Source organism: Aythya ferina (assembly GCF_964211825.1).
Source record: "Aythya ferina genome assembly, chromosome: 2".
Taxonomy (NCBI): domain Eukaryota; kingdom Metazoa; phylum Chordata; class Aves; order Anseriformes; family Anatidae; genus Aythya; species Aythya ferina.
In genome coordinates, this window is record NC_140297.1 from 24472725 (window position 1) to 24492301 (window position 19577).

The window sequence follows — 19577 nt, forward strand, 5'->3', positions numbered from 1 at the left end:
ACTCATTCTAACAGCCGTTGGATTATTTCCAAAAATGTCCTATATAGACTTCATTTCAAAAATGGATCAGAGCCTTCCCACTAGGACCACTAGGTCATGGTCCTGTAGACAGCCAGAGGAAGGACAGTCTGTAACTATCACATCAGGATTTGCATGTGAGCTTGACAAGGGAGTACAGAACAAACATTTAGTGCATTTGTCAGTTCTCAAGACTTTAATCGTGGGTCTGTGAGAAAAGTAGGCCACATACTGTGGATGCCTCACCATTATCCTGTGGGGACAAAATGTATAACAGTGTGTTTTGACTTGGTATGCCTGTAGGAATTTCTGCATACTCTCTATTCCTTTTTCTCTTTCACAAACATAGGGAATATTTGTTCTTCAAATAACCTGATGTATTAGAGAGCTTTTAAAACTAATGTGAGTCAAAGAAGCACTGACTTTTTTTTTTTTTTTTCATGGTATGTATGGACTGCCATATCATCATATGGAATTATTCAATTAAATGTGGTAATGATAACACATTGACATATAAAACACCCAGGTGAATAAAGAGATGCTCTGAAGTGCAGAAATATTTGGAATAAACTAAGGCAGAACAAGAAATTTCTAAGTATGGGTTTCTGAGAATGAGAGCAGAGGAGTTCCCCAACTCAGAAAAATCCCCAGTTCAAACCCATTCTCTAATAAACTCCAAACACAACAGGATGTAAGATTCTTGCTGCCATTGATTCAAGTGAAATCAAGTGTTAATTATAGTCTCCATCTCACCAAGGAGAAGTTAATGGTCAGTCGGAGGAATGTGAAAAAAGATATAGAAGTCTAGAACATCCATCTTCGAAATAGGGGATAGATGGAGCACAATAAAGTCAGCCTTTACACTTACCCTTTGATTGTGATGGTTGAGCATGCTTGTTCTTGTGAAGGCAGAGTGAGGAGACCTCACCTGGTTCATGAAAGAGACAGCATTTTGCCCTTCCTTTTATGAACTGTGCAGCCAACCATGGTTAATAGCAATATCACAGTGATGTCTAGAGCCTCTTCCAAACCATCAACTTCTACCAGAATGTCTATAGGCTGTATAACACCCCCTCCCCTAAAGCAAACTTCAAGTGACAAGTTAAACAAAGATGGGGAAAATGGAAGTAGTTACCATTAACTTAACACACAGGAAACAAAGACAAGAAATTCACCTCATCCACCTGTGCATGTCTGTCATGGTTGTGAGAAATCTATGTTTTCATAACGTCTCTTCTTTAACAGACACTTACTTTTGACTGAAATCTATTGTGTCTAAAAGTGCTTATTTTTCTGTTCTGATTATGAAAGAAGACAAGTAGCTAGCTCAGGTATTATATACTTGTATATAATATATATTATATGTATATGTGTATGATATTACATGTACAAAATATATGTATTGTAGGTATGTGGTCACATTCTTGCATTATCCTGGGTTGATTTAAAGTACCTGAATGATTCTTTAGAGGTACAAAAGGCCAAAGCCATCAGAGATACCTGAACACCTGTTTTAGTCTCTTTAAACATATGTGTGTCTATGTGTGTTTATAAACGTATTTTTGTTTTTACACTTCACAAAGCTGATTTAGTCAGCTCCTGGCTCAGCTGGTTTCTGAGGTTCTCTTATCTAGCCTCCTAGCTTTCCGTATTCATTGCAATAGGTGGGCACCCAACTCTTAATTGAGGATGCCAGTAGGCTATAGGGTATCCATCATGCCACTTCACACAGCAGCATTTCATAAACTTTCATGGTCTTAGTTACCAGCAGAGAGGACTGGTAATTTCTGCATGACCTGGAGATGCATCAGAGCAGACACTCCTCACTGTGTGGCCATGAACAGTGCCTGGGTTCGGCTGGAAGTGTGCAGCCTATATCCATAACCATAAGACTCACCTTCCCACATTTCACAGCCATCTCCAGATCCTCATCTGATGGCTTTCGAAATACATCCTTAGGAATCTTACAAGGTTTAAAGAAACCCCTTTATTTTGCACCCAATTTTCTTTTTCATTTTCCCCTACTAGTACCACTGTTTGTAAATGCTGAGAATGCCATTCTGATGTTTCTATCTGGTCTAACAGAAGTGACACATTTCTTTCATTTGGAATCAACTATGCATCATATGAATGTTATCACTTTTCTTTTTCACCTCATGTCTTTGTACCTCATTACAGTACAAAACATGATGACCTCATCCATGCTGCTTACACAGTCCCTGAACCAACTAGGTTCAAGGTCCATCTAGGTTCCTAGGTCCATCTAGGAACCATACAGAATCATCTAGGTTGGAAGAGACCTCCAAGATCACCTAGTCCAACTTCTGACCTAACACTAACAAGTCCTCCACTAAACCATATCACTGAGCTCTACATCTAAATGCCTTTTAAAGACCTCCAGGGATGGTGACTCAACCACTTCCATGGGCAGCCCATTCCAATGCCTTTAAGTAAAGAAGTTCTTCCTAATATCCAACCTAAACCTCTCCTGGCACAACTTTAGCCCATTCCCCCTCATCCTATCACTAGGCACATGGGAGAATAGACCAACCCCTACCTCGCTACAGCCTCCTTTAAGGTACCTGTAGAGAATGATAAGGTCACCCCTGAGCCTCCTCTTTTCCAGGCTGAACAATCCCAGCTCCCTTAGTCACTCCTCATAAGACTTGTTCTCCAGACCCCTCACCAGCTTTGTTGTCCTTCTCTGCACTTGCTTGAGCACCTCAAAGTCTTTCTTGTAGCGAGGGGCCCAAAACTGAACACAGTACTTGAGGTGCAGCCTCACCAGAGCTGAGTACAGGGGGACAATCACAATTTTTCTCTGATACACCTGAAGCATGGTGCTGGAGTACAGGGGTACTGGAAGACAGACTGATCCGTTCTCTTGCTATACATTACTTTCCTCTCTGAGCTGGGGTTACCATCCTTGCACTACTCCATTTTCCATTCACCAAGAGGAGAGGTGCAATTTCTTTCCCTACCCTATTTGGTACCACTCTGGTTCAAGATACTCCCTTCCCCACATGTACATCAGAGACCTTCACCTGATCCTGAGGTTAATGAATGAGGTGGGTACAGAAGGAATGCTTGGTTATGCTTAAAATACTTTTTTTTTTTTCCCCTCAACTTTTATGACTCTTGTGTCACTAGGGATCATGTGACAAAATACAGTTTCTATAAACACACCATTTTCCACAATAACACTTGGCTTTTGCTTTCTTGGTCCAAAAATCACAAAGCTGTATTTATTTTAACATCTCCAGAATGTAAACCAAATAAAAAATAAGAAGATAAAGAGGATATTCCACCAGCTACATAGAGTAATAAATATCCATTGATGTCAGAAGACTTTTTGCAGGATGCCATGAGGAGTTCAATCTCACTAGGCTGGATTGCAAAACAGTAACTCCTTTAAGCTAAAAGAAGAGAAATATATTATCCTGGTATTTATTTGCATGGAGCATTTCTCTCAGCTGCATCCCTCTCTTTCCGTACCTCACTTTGTCAGCTTCCCATGCCATGGGAACTATTGCTTTTTAGGGTCTGCCTGAGGAACAAAGCCTGTCAGAAGATAGAGACAAACCAAGGTTAGTCCCCCCTCTCCTGCCCCTCTTTTTTTTATGCCACATCTTCACTGACAGAAATGAAGGATGCATATCTAGCATGTATCTACCACAAGATGTGTTCAGCCATCATCACTTGAAATTTTGTGCTGATTATCCTTCAGGGACAATGAGAATTAGAGGTGATAAAATCCTGTGTTTCTGCTGTATCATTCTTGAAGGACCACAAAGACCTTCACATGCATTAATTAAGCTTCCCAGTGGAGCTGTGTGTAGCTGAGTAAAATGCAGTATGAAGAGATTAAAGGTCCTGTTTTCAAGTGTGCGCCATCAAATAAAAGCAAGTAACTTTATGCATCTGTATTTGAAAGCATTTTCTTGAGTCCTTTGCCAGTCCATGGAATGATGTTAAAGCTACCCCTGCAACACACATCAGCAATGCTGCTTCTGAGACATGATACAAAAACAATCCTCCCCTCTTAGAAAAGTTATTCCAAATCAGTGACGAGTGCATTAGTAATTGTAAATTCACCTTGAGAATAATATGTTTTGGACCAACATTTTGGGAAGGTTTGTTTCAAGGTTCAGAGGAATGTGCCAGTGCTTGCTTTGGGAGCTCATTCCTTCTCTCTTTTTGGCTAGAGAAGATTTTTTTTTCTTAAGCAACACAGTCTTCTGACTGGGGGTTACGGGGTTAGTGAATCCCAACCAAAGGAATGTGCTCGTCCTGCTGGTTAAATCCTTTTGGCAGGAGCACTTGTTGTTCAGTGTAAAGCACCCAAGACCAAGTTTCAGGAGGACAGGGTTTGCTGAGCTGTGTGCTTTTGCAGGTGGAAGGAAAGACAACACTTAACAGATAGTGAGTGCTTCATACACAGCCCGTCCTGAAAGGTCTCATTGATTTTACATATTTCTACATCAAACTGGCAACTGTAAAAACAATGTGATAAACCTGTTCCTCGTTGTTTTTTTGTTTTGTTTTGTTTTTGTTTGTTTGTTTTTCCCCCCATGGTTACAGTGATTTAATTCCATATGAAGCTCAGTTAAACAGGTTGCATAACATTTGGCTCCTTGTCTTGAAGTCTGTAGATGTTATACTAGTTTTTATGTGATTAATTTCTGCTCTTTCACTAGCATTTAAAAACAAATGTGTAACAGCCTGGATTACCCAAAGGTAAAAAACGAGGCTCATTTTTCCACATTAAAAGCAATTGTTCCTTGTTTCCCATTTAAGGGCCTACTTTCTGTTCACTTCCCTCAACCTCATGGAATTACAAACTTTTAGAATGAAAGAAGGTTCTGTCTCTAATTAATATGTTTTATTTGTAAAAGAATTGCTACAGAACTAAAGTTAAAATTGATGGATGCATTTTTACCACTACCAATACAGTGGGGAAAAAAAAAAAAAAAAAAGAAAAAAGAAAAAAGAAAAGTAAAATAAGATGTTGCCTATAAAAGTTCCAGAAGACTACAGAAAATCCATTTACAGTAGCATTAACCTCCTCTCTTTATGTCTAAAAATTCAGAATATTTTCTGTATTTTCTAGGCATTTCTAGAGCTACCAGTGTCATCTGTACCTTTCAAGGCACATACTACTAAGCAAGCTGAATAGACATCACAGACCTGTTCACGAGTGATATCTGTCCACCTATATGGGAAGGTCCAGCAACTATGTGAGCATGGCCTACATTTTATACATACTTATGTGTGTTTGTGTACTGCATGCTACAAAGAAACACACTGCTATCCCAGAAATTATATGTAGCAGTAAAGCTGCCCTGGTGAAAAGAAGGTAAATTATTATTGCTGAGGGAACTCAATGGGAATTGAACTTGATTGCATGGCCTGGCTTTTAATGGGATAAACTTCTGGTATTGCGACTGATTTGCATGGGCAGAATAGGCAAGACACTTTGCCCTCCTTTGGCAATGCCTTGGCAGCACCTGTATTGGTCCAGCATGGAAAGGGATCTTTGACTGACACAGATACAACATCCCAAGGCTCAGGTTAGACCATCAAACATACAACCATCCTCTTTTTACCCAGGATTTCCCAGATGGAAATATATACACAGCAATTTTGGTACTGCCAGGAACATATGGGCAGCAATGATGTGGTGCTGGCGTGGAGCAGTGGTACCCCCCTCACACAGCGAACCCCGAGGCACTGGTGGTTGTGCACAGATTCCCAACAGCAATACCAGTGTTGCACAGCACACTGGTCCAACCCAGTGCTCGCTGCTCACGCTGGTGTGTCCTAAATGTCTGACAGCAGCAGCACAGCCAGAGCTGCTCCCACAACCAGCTGTGCCTGAGGGCTGCGAGGCATCCACCCATAAAGTCCAGACAAAGATAGAAAATCCTAAAAATCTGCTCAGACAGGATTTTCATTTAGATAAAGAAGACCTGTCCAGAAGAATTTAGGTTTGCAGTCACGTTAGGAAAACTGTGCTTTTACTAGTACAGCTTGTTTCATTTGAAGGGTAAAAGGATTTTATAATGCCAGTACAAAGTAGTTCTGCTTGTCCAACTGTGTCTATACTAAGTGTACTTCATTCCCATAATGCACAGGAACACCTATACCAGCACTCCTAGTACAGATACAACCTGTGTTTCAGTCACTCATCTCCAAAATGGCAAAATAAATCCCTAACAAAGGGTGTGCTGAGAATTCAGTCATCAATGGATGAGAACTGCTTTTAGATCATCACAGAGAAATTCCTATTGCATAAAAGATTATCAATATTATATAATCTCTTTCAAGGGTCTATAGCTTTACAAAACCACGGAATGAAAAATGGCTCTGTCTTGCAAACAAAATGTGGCTGCTTTGAGTATTTGAGAATGATGGTTTACTAATGTGTCAAAAATCAAATCTATGTAATACCTATCAGTCAAATATTTATCAGTTTAAAAATTTCAATTGTCCACTTGATGTTACAGAATTTCTTCAGTGATACTGGACCAGCTTTTCAAGTATTTCAAAGTATCCTGTTATTATATCTATATATGGCAAGTACTGGTTCTGTATGAATGTGGAAATTCAGCAAGACAACATATATCTCTTTAAGTAGAAGAGACAGGTCAAAACTAAAAATATAGTCTATCCTACAGACAAAAGCCACATTTCCTTTTTCTGAGCATCGGCTGCCATATAATATAAGTTTTGTAAATGATTGATACATTCAGAGTTTATAAAACGTCAAGACCTGTCCAGTTTACCATTTCCTACCTATTGCAAATGCTATTGAAAGCATTTCCATCACCTAATGACCTTTTTAAAATGCAGTTGCCTGAAAAATTGCAGGTGAAGAGCAAAGCAAACAAAGAATGGGGAAGATTATTTTAGAAATATGTTAGGCAATTTTCCTACTACTGGCAAGTCCACCTGTAGTCAATAAATGGTAATGTCTCCACTTAGAGTAACTTGGGTTGCACCTGCGTAGCTTGGATTATGCCTAAGGATGGCAAATAAAGGTCATCTCATGTAGAAAGGCCTGAAGTGTGACTCTTCATACACTTTCTCATATGCTAGGAGATTCTTGTACTCCCTGCCATGCTTAGGAGTAGCACTGGCAGCAGCACCAGCCTTCCAGGCAAAGGGGACCTGTACTGGCCACTGCAGGTTTGGCCTTGCGCCACCAGGGAAGTCACCATTCAGCCCCACACTTCTTATTCCCACCTGCTAGGAGGGGGAGCAGCACCTCTCCTGTGCTAGCTGCTACACACTTTTCACAATGCTCTTCTCACCTCTGGCATGAAGGCCACGTATCTGACCATGCAACTAGCCTTTTCCTGGGCATAGCTTGTAGGGGCAGGACATAACGATTAACCCCTCTGGCAGATGCAGTATCTGTGGGCTTGAGGGGGTTAAATGAACAACTGAAGTGCTGGTTCAGCCCTCATTAGCCTGAGGCATTGGATTACAGTGTTTTTTAAGGCCCTGCTCTTGTCTGTATTGGCAGAGACTTTCAATTTAAAAAGAGGGCTGTTGTCAGACACCTTAATCCATGCAATAAGAACAAACTCACCTGATTAAACCCAACTACATAAACAGATTAGGCAGCTGTCGTGCACCAACAGGCAGTGTATAATATGAGATGACATGATATGATAAACAGCATGCATATTGTTTGGAAACTTCTATCTCTTCAGGTTGAGATTAAATATTTATGGAACACGCAAAAGCTGACTTTTTTTGGCTATTGTCTCTGTTTCTCCAGGACAAGCACTCATTCAGTAATTCTTCACACATGTTCCATTCATTCAAGCTTCATGCACACCTTGTACACTGTGGGTCAAATTCTCTTCTCAGCTGCTTTCTTTGCAAACCATTGGAAATCAATGGATGTGGAAACGATTCACAAGCAATGAAAGCAGAGATGTACTCTTTTTTTTTTTTTTTTTAAAAAAAAAAAAAAAAGGAAAAGGCTTTGGGGATTATAAGCATGAATTTGAGCAGAATTTGGGCTATGATACAATGACTTTTCAAGAGGATTTAAGAAAAATAGATCTACATCCTCTTGCCATATGCTTTCTGCTATGAACATCTGGTTCCAGTAAGATCTCACTGTGGGATATTTTGTAATGCAAAAATGTGTTAAGTGACTTTTGCTCAGAGAAAGGTTTGGTCACGGACCCTTTATCCTCAGTGTTATACGTACAGTAAGGCTCCAGTCTGTACATTACACATCTGGGGACAATTAAATATCTACAACCAACCAGGAGGTATTGATCTTAACTGGAATAACAGCCAGGCTGCAGACAGACAGATTGGAGTTTGTTGTGAGATCTGGGTAAGTTGGAGCAATGTGGAGGAGAATCCGTGGCACAGAAAATAGCACCATATCTCATGTGCTAACAGTATCTTTTTTTTTTTTTGCTGACTGCTTAGCCAGTCATTCTTTCCTCTGAAACTGTAGCATGTGGCAATTAAAGCAAGGCAAAAATACAATTTTTCCTTAAACAGTCATTGAAATTTAAACCTGTTCATTGACAAAATTTATTCATGACCTCTGGTAATTTCTATCTTAATGGACTGATACTTGAGGGTTTATATGCATTCATTCAAAACAATACATAACCTGGATATTTGGGCTTGAATTCCATAAGTGGAATGATTCTGATTTTGAGGAATTAGATGTCCACTACTTTTTGGAAAATAAAAGTGTTTGAAGGAAAATCAAGTTGGTCACTCAGAATCACAGTGTTCATCACAGGATAGGCCATAATACTTTTTATGAATTTTTGCCTCCAATGTTACCACCTGACAATAAATTTCTTGCATTATTTCTGAGTGTTGCAGCCTTGTCAGCAGCTAAGCAGATATTTCCCAAGGGACAAAGATGTCCCGTGGCTGGGCCTTACAGTTTGTTATCACATTAAAATCATCTCGTCCAAAACTGGTATAGACTGCAAGTCATTTAGTGTTTAAATCAAATAAGGGTGCCTTGTTACCATTTTTTTCTAATCTGAGACAGCTGAATGGGTGCCATGTGTGACACCTGGTGTAATGAATACACAGAAGAGATGGGAAGGCTGAAGAAGCAACAGAATTAGTTGGGGAGAATTTTCCTGGAATGGGCAGGAGAGTTGGTTATAAAATACCCAGAACAGGAACTGAGGAGGACTGAAACAAGACAAGTGACAGAATTGTTTAGCCAAGCTAGGCATTAACTCTCGTGGGCAGAAGGGCAGCAGAGTGATCAAAAATGGGAATTTTCTTGGACTTGAAGCCAGAGAGGACTGAGATTCAGGGGGTCAGTGGACAGCCCAGATTGATGGAGCCACAGTGTTATACACTGAGATTGCTTTTAAAAAGATGTGTAGTATTTAGACAGGTAAGCTTTTGATCAGTGCCATACAACCTTCAGATTCTGAAACCAGGTCGAACAAGTACATCCCTCCATATCACCAGAGGAGTTCAGGGTGAAAAGAGAGCTTCTGGTAGCACATCTTTTATGAAAGTCCCGCAACTCTAAAAATTTCCTCCATGATCTGGCTTCACTGGATTCCTGTAACTTTCCAAACAGGCTGCCAAGACCAACACTCCTTCAAAATATTTGGCACAGTGGAGATGGTGGCCTATGAGGTGTAGAAGTTAGGATCTTTCAAATGCAAGTTAACTCTGAAACCCAATAATGCTAGATTAACTTTAGGCACAAAATTTTGAAGTATGACTTCTTCCCAATCTAAACATTAAAAAATTAGGAAAATCTGTACAAACTGTGAGACCACCATCTCACTGTGGTTTTATAAAATAGGTGGAAGTGACCTACTGAAATGAGCTTGGAGAACTGAACAGATTTTCCTTCTTTCTGTTATAAGTTTGAATAGCTGCAAGGACAATGTGGCATTAGGGGAGATATTCAAGGGCCTAAACATAGGTGAACAGATGATTTCAAAATTTCAAAATCAATCAGATGATTTCTGGTACTGAAAGCACCCATGTAGGATGATGGGTGTATAGGAAATCCATGGCCTTCTGCAGTGAGGCAGGACACCATAGTATATTTACACTATGCTGGACATATATGTTTGGGCACCTAAATCTAAGACACCCAAGGTGCCTTAGAGTGGGACTGACGTGGCAGCTTGCCTTTCATGCTGTTAGAAATCCACCTCTGAATAGTATGTCTGTATCCCCAAAGATGATCAGCAGGCCTAAGCTGAACTAGCACAAGGGTTCAGCAACACAGAAATGTGAATAAATTTCCAATCCCAGGTTCATTCAAAGATTTCCTGCTAGCATGAACATTTTATATCCCAGTTAGCTACAGGAGTACATGCTGAGCCCACCCTACTGTTCTCCAGCAGGGCTGGGAACCATGCAAATGTACCCTCTTCCTTGGGAGGCCCTGTGGCTTACTGTCACTCCACACTTGTCCCTCAAATGTGTGCACCAGCTGCCCCTTCTTTCCTCAGAGTTTTCTGTTGTCTTATGGCTGTTGCTTTGCTTGTTTAACCACTCTACCAAATGCATAAAATGCTTCAACTTCAAAAATCTGAACTGAGAGGAAACACATTTTCTGTGCCAGAAGTGGTCTAAGATAATTGCCGTGACTGCCTTGAAACAGATTAAGAGTGTGGGGGCAGGCAGTTCCTATCTTCTCCAGGATGCCAGTGGCAATGAGGGACAGAGGCATGGGCCAGCTGGGGACAGGCTTGTTTTAGACATCTGCAGCTACTTCCTTCCCCTTGTGACACTTTGGAGGCAGGGGAGAGTGACATCCCAAGCTTACCGCCCACTTAAGCTGTGCAAGTCCTCTCCCATCTGCACAGACAGGACGTGGGGCTGAGCCCGGGGCTCACCAGCACTCAGGAGCCAGCCACTCTTTAGGTGCTCCCAGGGCTAAGCCTCAACCGCAGGCTGAGTACGGCACTAATGCAACCTTGTCGATCCGGAAGAGAAGTGCTATTACTCAGATCAAAGTCAGGATTTGTTTCCTGTTCTGAGCCACAGTTAGAATTATTACTCTGTATCTTATCTGTCATATTAAAGTTTTGAGTGACTTTAACTCAAAATAAAACACTTAAACTAGTGCAATTAAAGCATTTAACACATTTCAGCGTTTAAAATGATTATCCTTGACTGTGGCATAAGAGTTTAAGAAAAAAAAAAAAAAAAGAAAAAAAAAGACTGAAACTCTAACTTTATTCCAAGCATTAAACCATGTATAAATTATAAGGATTCTGGACAAGAGGATTATAATGTGATCTCAAATTATTAAAAGGCTTTAACACACTGAGAGGGTTCTCAGCCTTTGGCACTGCTAACGTAGAATGTTTCAGTAAAGCTTAAACAACTTTTCTGCAGATCCTCCCTTTTTATTTTCTTTGATCATATTTCTGTCTTCATAGCAGTAAATGGAAAAGTTACAAGCAGAGCACCAGAATGCCTGGTCTGGCCAGGCATTAAAACAAAGAGTCCTGGCTTCAAACCATGTCACTTAATTGTCTTGTTTGCCTCTCAGCTATTGAAAGCTAAGACATGTTGTCCTTATGCTTAGGAAAAGTATGTAATGGTATGGCTTTCTACATCATTTTTCACTTGGAAAGGCCAAAAAGTTCCCCAACTAAAAATAAATAAATAAATAAATAAATATATACCCCAAATCCTAAATGGACAAAGTAAACGATAATATTTAAAAAATCACATTCATAGAGCAGGGTATTGTCTGCACAGATAAGCAAACAAGAGAAGAAAAAAAAAGCAGAACTTATCCTCTTAATTTCCCCCTGGGGAAAATGGACTTTGAGCTACAGAGGACAGGCCATTACCTGACAAGGAGCTATCAGCCACGGATCAAAATCAGACTGAAGGTAGATTGTCCTAGGAAGGACAGGATAGTTCCACTGCTGCTGCCCCAGCAAAAGAACAGGAGACAAAAATCTCAAGGTGAAACCAGTAGTAACAGGGCAGCCTGTGTGAGCTCACTTATCTGGGAGTAAGGCAAGCAAGTCAGATGATAATTTCCGCTGCAGGTGGTCCACTGAGAAACTAGGGCAAAAGGATTTTTCAGGGCACAAATGCTAACTCTGCTTTTATTAAGGTTATCAAGAGTGCTGGGCCAGATTTGGAAACCCTGTAAAGTTTACAGTTAAGGCAAAAGTGGAGGAGCAAACACTGGAAAGAGGGCCAGAGGACTTCTGCAACCTGGAAGCCCCAATGAAGTTGCTGTGGAGCTCACCGCAGAAGGACCTCAGCACACAGAGCATGGGACTCCTTTTGGGGAGCTCTTTTAGACACCAAAATTGAAGATCTAGACATGTAGCCATCTTTTCTGACTTCATCTCACCAAACATCTTACACAATTACCATAATGAGCACCTGTAGTAGCTTTCTACCTCTTTCCTGCAAGACATTCAAGCACAGGAGGACACCTGAAGCAGATCCGATTGCTCTCATAAAAGAACAGCCAGGCCATCACAAAAAATTGCAGCTTCTGTACTGTGATCTTTCTATATCTTTCATTCATTAACATGGCACCTTATCTTCTCCTGATTCATGGATACATCTTTAAAAATGAGACCAACGACAGCATGGACAATAACTGAATACACAGGTGCTTCATCATGTAATATGCTGAACAAGAAGTGCACCTTTGTGCCATACATCTTCTCTGTGGTTCCACAGCTTAAAGCAAATATGAATAAATTTAACTCTGCTTCACTTCCTAGGGAGGCAGATTTCTCTCTGTTTTGTAGAGAGGTAAAGCTAGGCACAAAGGGCAAGATTTTCAAAGATGCTGAAGTGCCTGAAGATGGAGAAATGCCTTTTGGGATTTGCAAAAGTGCTTATGCAGAGTAGGTACCTGCCTCCCACTGAGATCAGTGTTTTGTGTCTGTTCAACAGATACAAATCTGACAGCAGGCTCTGTTAGAACAATATTTGCTGAGGGTAAACCAACTGCGTACAACAGAGAGCGCGTACAGGACCCATGCTCCACGTTTCTTCTGAGACAGGACCGAAGCGACATTCACATGACGTGGAGATCTCATGCTTCAGTTCACAAGTGGCTTCTGTCTGCTGCTGATCAAGCTGAGCCACATTTGTCTGCTCTTCTGCCATGCCTCACCCTCTCAGCAGCTCATACAGGTCCCTCAGAAAACCTTCTGCTGTTTTTCCTAAAGCAACTGCCCTTTAGCATTCTTGCTTGCCTTTTCCTGGCACGGTCATTCGGTATCCAGTCATGGATTAGCCTTCTGCTTGAAATAGTTACATTGGCTTGTAATCTCAAAAGATCTAAATAGTTTTGAATGCATTCATTTTAGATATCCAGCCTCTGGCACCTTCAAAAAAGCATAGCCAGAGGCTACTGGACTGGGCCTCTGGAGGCCTGTATTCAATCCCATCACCTGCTGACGATTTTCTATATGAATTTAGCAACTCACTGGGAAGAATTAATTCACAAAAAGAATGGGATATCTCATGTGAAAACTTTCATACCAGCAAAATTCCAGTTGTTCAAGTTGTGTCTCTGGACATGCCATGAACTGCCTTTGCCTGCTACCACCAGGCAATTTGACACCTATGTAACAGTTACGTCTGCCATCAGCTTCACTCCATTCTTTCACTAGAAAGGTATATAGGAGTATATGTAAGAGTGAGGATGAAGCTGGAGCCAAGTGGAAAGGAAAGGGGCAGACCCCAGCTGCTGTCCCTGACCTATACCTCTTTTGTGTAATTTGTCCTACATTTGTTTTTTTAATGCATTCTTCGGCTTTATAATAGCAATTTATATTTTATGAGTAATTTGTGGTAAATAAATACCTCTATCACTGGTCCTGTCCAAATGAGGATTTTCTAAGCTGGAAACAGTGAGAGAGTCTAGACAGCTTTGGTGCTGTGCCTTTTTTGTGTGCTTGTGACAGAGTTTGTTGGCTTGAGGGCTTGTGTTACCAACACAGCTAAGTCTGCTCCAACCCTCCCAGGCTGGAGCGTTGGTGCTGTAATCCTGAACAGGATACTTACTGCTGAAAAGCATACTCTGAGAATGAGGAGTGAAAACAACAATTGAAAAACAGCCTACAGCAAAATTCATTACCTGTGGATTCAGTGCTAATGTTCCAGGGTTATACATGCTGTTCAGTATTTTATCTGCAGTCACACCAGATATGTGAGCTCCCAAGAAAACATCTCTCTTTGCCACGAAATTTCCTATACTTCATATTTAGACAGAAGGGAAGGCAAACAAATTTAGAAAAGCATTCTATTCTTCACTTAGCCCTTTTGTGGTAATTGAAACAAAACCCCAAGTATGCTGAGAATGGATGCTCCTCAGCGCATGCAGATGGGCTGGCTCAGCGTGGGGTTCAAAGGGGAGCTCGGTGCTGGTGCACAGCACGGCGTGCATGGGAACGGGCCACTTGCTGGCAACCCTTCCTCCTTTGTTCAGTCCCTCTCTAGCTTAAAGGAAATTTGGAGGGCTAAGAATGCAATACTGAAAAACAAGCAAAGAACTTTAATTACATACTCATCGCTGTACTTTATAAATGTCAAAAAGACACTGTCAAATTCAAAACACATTTGAAAGCACAATTTTGCTATAGATAGTCTTTGTTTTAAAAGCCAGAAAAATTTAAGATGTATTTACTTTTGTCTGTCAATAGTGTTTATTCATTGTTAAGGATTTATACACTTAATTCATTGTGGACAGGAAAAAAACTGGTTCTCCATTCCTCCCCTCTATTTACTGTTCTGTTTACTAGAAGTAAACAGCACAAAGCCTTTTCATTTGCAAGCCCTTTATATTTATAATCCTTAAGACTTATTTAAGGGAAAACTTGTCTATTTGTCTTGAGCTCTCTGCCTATACCTCTACACACAGAAAGATATAGAAATATATAAAAGGTATTTCGAACTTGAATGACCTGATGGGCAGACCACAGTTCCCATGATCCAGAGTGTTCCTGTCAGTAGCAGAAAGAGGGTCCCACAACAAAACAAGAAGGAAAAACAAGTGCCAGCATTAACTTCAGTGCTTTACCTGGGCAGCTGAGGTGAAGGATGCAATAAAATATTCCTACAATTATTAAAGGCTTGACTAACAAAAGACACTCAAAGAAAAACACTTCTCAACTTAAACTCAAGTGCTAGCACCTGATCTTATCCATGATATAGCACATGTGCTGATTAAACATCAGAAAAGCAGAGAGAAATCTTTCCTCATTTATGTTGCTTACAGACGATTATAGCAAAAAATCTGTTCCTAATCTAGTTCCAGTCAAAATGACAGAATGCTCTTTTGATTTGATGACACTAAGAGACACTAAATGATATAAATTGGGCAATTTCATCTTCCAAGGGCAGAACCATCACAAGTTTGGCACAGTTTGAAATAGGGAGGGCGTAAAATGAGGCCCTGGATTAATCTCTCTTGGAACCAATTTTCTCCCAACCTCTCCCAGCTCCTTTCCCTCTGCCACCAATACTGAAACCATTTCTCAGCAAGGCAGGCTGTTCCTGGATCCCCAGTCATGAGGAACATATACATGATGATGTTTTCTAACTCTGTTTATTAAAGATTCCTCAAGCTTGCCACTGGCAGGAGATTGTATAATTTTGCTGACGAACTGCACATGATGCTCTTAAGGGGAGTGCTGCCTGCTATACACTGTTGTTGGCTGCAAATCTGCCCCAACACCATCAGTCTTCAGGTGGACTTCATCAGTTGTAGGCATCTTATCAGCTAGGCACAGCCTCTCCTAATGGTTTGATAAATATTCTGGCATCCCAGTATCACTATCAAGAGATTCAAATCATGCCCAGTATGTACTGCTGCTATTACTACAGAGTTATTGCCAATGACTCTTTCACTTATCTCTGCAAACAGAGACACTGAACAGTTTCTTTTATGTCTCCACTCCTGGCCACTGAGAGCATAATTCATGCAGAAATGTCCTCCACCTGGCTGGAAAAGCACATTGCCCATGTGAAATTTGAAGAACAGATTTGGTCTGTGTGAGAAATCAATTCTCCCTATCTCCTCCCTAGCTTGCTAATGTAAACTTGTGCTGATTTCTGAATTTTTTACATGGGAACGCCCCTGTCCAAGTCTCTCAAATGGCCACCCTGTGCTTGGCATGGCCTTCAAAACAGAAGTGGGTGATATAATACACTTATTTTTATTTTTACACTCCCTGCATCCGAAGTTAACAAAATATATATGATACACACTTTGACTTTAGTTAGAGGAATATGATGGCTTTCCTAGTGATTTTCAAGCTTTCTCATGTTAGGCCTTCATCTTTAATCCTTCTCTCATGCAGCTGGGCTCTAGCTAACATATCCTTTCCCCAAAAAATGTTGATGATGCCTGTTTTAGAATCTAAATTCTAAAATTCTAGTTCTAATACCAGGCCATGGAGAAGTTTGAGGTTACAAACAAAGCTGCCTTTACTACCATTTGGTGATGTTCAAGTGAAGTCCTTTAAGATGAAATTCTGACACCAATGAGAAAAGAATAAAACTCACCAGTACAGAGAGGGTTTACAACTAATCCATAACACCTTCTAGATTTCCCTGTTTTTCTGAGATAACCAGGGCAGTTAAGGTGAAGACCTCTGATTTTCAGTTTCTTTTTCTTCTTTATTCAGAGTGGCTCAGCTGCATCATGGGAAGACTGAGAGGAGCAAGGTGCAGTAAAGGAGACAACAGGAAAATTGTCTCTATGGTCATGGATTTCTCTGCTCCAGTGTGAAAACAATGAAGAGATGGGACAGAGGGGTGTGAGAAGAGTTGAACAAAAGCGGAGTGTGGAAGAGAAAAGGTGAGATGAACTAAGATGTAAAACTAAAGGAAAAACTGAGTCAGGAAGAAATGAAAAATGTTGGGTAAGGAGGTGTGGAGACAAGAGAAGGAGTAACATGTAAGATTGAAACAAAAGAGAAATGCAAAACACAGATAAGGAAATAAGGCTTAAACTGGAGCCTTTCACAATTTTATGTTAGATTAGCACAATAAACCATGTAGCTCAGCACATGACATCATGTGGCCACATGCCATGCAAAGATGACTGACAGGTTAATCAACTGACATCACGAGAAATACACACGTAAAAGAAAATCATATTTAAACTGACAGGATAATTACTTTCACCATCCCTCATGAAGGCCCCCTCAGGCAGGAATCTGACTCTGAGGCTAAAAGATAGGGAGAGCTATCACCACATACAGAGGTATTTTTCTCCCTTGTTACATTCTGAGGCATTTCTTCCATTCTTTGTGTCAGAAAACCATGAGAACGGAATGTATTCTATGATCAACACGTAGCGAGGATGAGCATTTCCAGCACCAGAGAATCATTTAGTAACATCTGCAATCAAGATGTCTCTGGATGAGCTTGTTTTTTGTTGTTGTTGTTGTTTTTTTTTACTTTTTTTTTTTTTTTTTAATCTTCACACTCCACAATCTTTGTGGTTGATAGAGAGAGCTGTTTATATTACACAGGAGTTTCACTTGAAGAATTGAAACAGGCACTGGTATAACCAACTCTTCTAAGATTTCCTGTTGTGATGGGACCCAGTTATAGAAGTGACTGAAAAGCTGCAACTACCCTGTGGGAAGCCCCTGTAGATTGCAACTACTTGGTGCTTTTCAGATCCAGACCCAGTGTGAACACTGATAACCATCATCTGACGATTTGAGGTGATAACAACTGGTGTGCCAAGTTGGATTTGAGTTCTGGTAGCATCTTTCACTTTCACCAGGGAAATGTTCTGCCTTTGATTATGGGGAGATTAGCTAGAAAGGGAAGTGATGCATCTATTATAAGGCTCATAAAAAAAAAAAAAAAAAAAAAAAAAAAATTGTGCTAAAGGAAACTGCAATTTTTTTCTAAATTCAAGTTGTGATGGAAAATATGTACTTCCCTTCAGAACGGTGAAATTAAAGAACCGCCAGTTTAAATAAGTTTATGTTCAAATATCTATCTTACTGTTGATTTTGCTTTGGATGTTTTAGACGGGTGACATCTTAAAACTGTGGAACGTCCCACATGTATTTGATGTTTTTGCTTTGTCCAAGGTTTGAATCAAAGTGACCGAGTAGAGACGTGATAGACAATGAGGCTGCCAGCATGCTTCTGACACAACAGCATGATACACAGCCTCCCATGCTTGCAAAGCGTAGGTGCTAGGTGAGGAAATATGTGTATTCTTCCACCCTTTTCTATCACAAAGAACCGGCCTCAGCTGGTTTCCTCTCCCCCACCGACCTGCTTCCTGTGCCTTGTGCGGATGGGGACACCTCATTCCCTTGCACCCTGCCAACTCCTCCCACACATCCTGGCCCTCCCAGCTCTGCCCCGCACTGCTCAAAGAGATTGTCGGCAGATTCACTCCGCACTGGACCAGTGCGACAGTGGCTTCACTTGAGAAGCAGATGAGGAAGTCTTGTCTTGGTAGACAACACAACCCCTCCACAGCAAGTCAGTCAGGCTCTGGAATAGACAAACCTCTGCTGCTTTTCCTCACTCCACTTCAGATCTCTCCAGAAATTCCTACTGAATAATGAAATAGAGAGTAACACCCTTGATATGATGAGGCTGCTTGTCCTATCTTACAATGTAGAGCTGCAGACTAGTAGGCTTTTCTTTGATGCCCCTTCCCATCACCCACATCCAAGTTTAGCTCTTACAGTCCCACAGATCAGCCTTTCAGAATGGGGGAGAGGGGCTCAGAGGCAAATTACAAACCACAGCGGGATATTTTCTCTGCCTAAATGTTCTCAATCTCAGAGTGATCAGCCAAGCCCTCAGAGAGATGCATCACCAGTCAACATGTCATGGCAAAATCTGACAGTACAGAGTGTTCAGCTGTTTATTCAGAGAATATATTTGAATAATGAGTACATTGAAGAAACCATGCTGCTGCTGCGCTCATGGAAAAATAGCAAAAGGCTAACTTTGCCAAATAAATTATGTGTTGCAAATTATTCTTTTTCCTCAGAGCTCTGTGTGTCCCAGGAGTAAAGAGCTAGAAAAGAAACTCTTTACCCAGGCAAGTGGTAACTTGGTAAACAGTATTTCCAACTCAGAATTCAAATGTGAGGACAAGTAGAAGTATCTTGTTTCTGAAGTATCCAAATACAGGTGGTAGAGACTTTTTCAGAAAAAAAAAGAAAGAGATAGAGGACTTACAGGATGTATTCAGTACAGAACCTCCCTTTCATCCATGGAGAAGCTGTTTTCCAAATGTATGGAGCCTACGTTAGATTTGTATGTACATTTTCTGGAACAGAGATCATTTTCTCCACTTCTGTTGGCTTCATCTTAGGTGCCCCTCTAGGATCCAGCTGTAACATTGCTGAAATTCCCTGGCCTTTACTTGAAGGTCTAGAAGTTTCAGGCAGATTTTTGTAATCTTTTTCCTTGCCCATAAAAACATCCACAATGAGCTTTTTGTGGAGACTTACATTCTTTTCCTCTGCAAAACCAGGTTGCTGTGTGAATATCTTGTTTTGGACACCTCAGAGCTTCTATGTGGCCAGAAAGTA

At 40.8% G+C, this 19577-nt stretch overlaps 1 long non-coding RNA gene across 1 annotated transcript in view; it reads left to right on the forward strand.

Annotated features, from left to right (window-relative positions):
• LOC311431986 overlaps positions 1-19577 on the forward strand; it is a 100169-nt gene that overhangs the window by 44939 nt on the left and 35653 nt on the right. Inside the window, exon 3 of the long non-coding RNA XR_014689754.1 lies at positions 16680-16852. This is a non-coding gene — a long non-coding RNA (uncharacterized lncRNA). The remainder of the gene's footprint in view (positions 1-16679; positions 16853-19577) is intronic.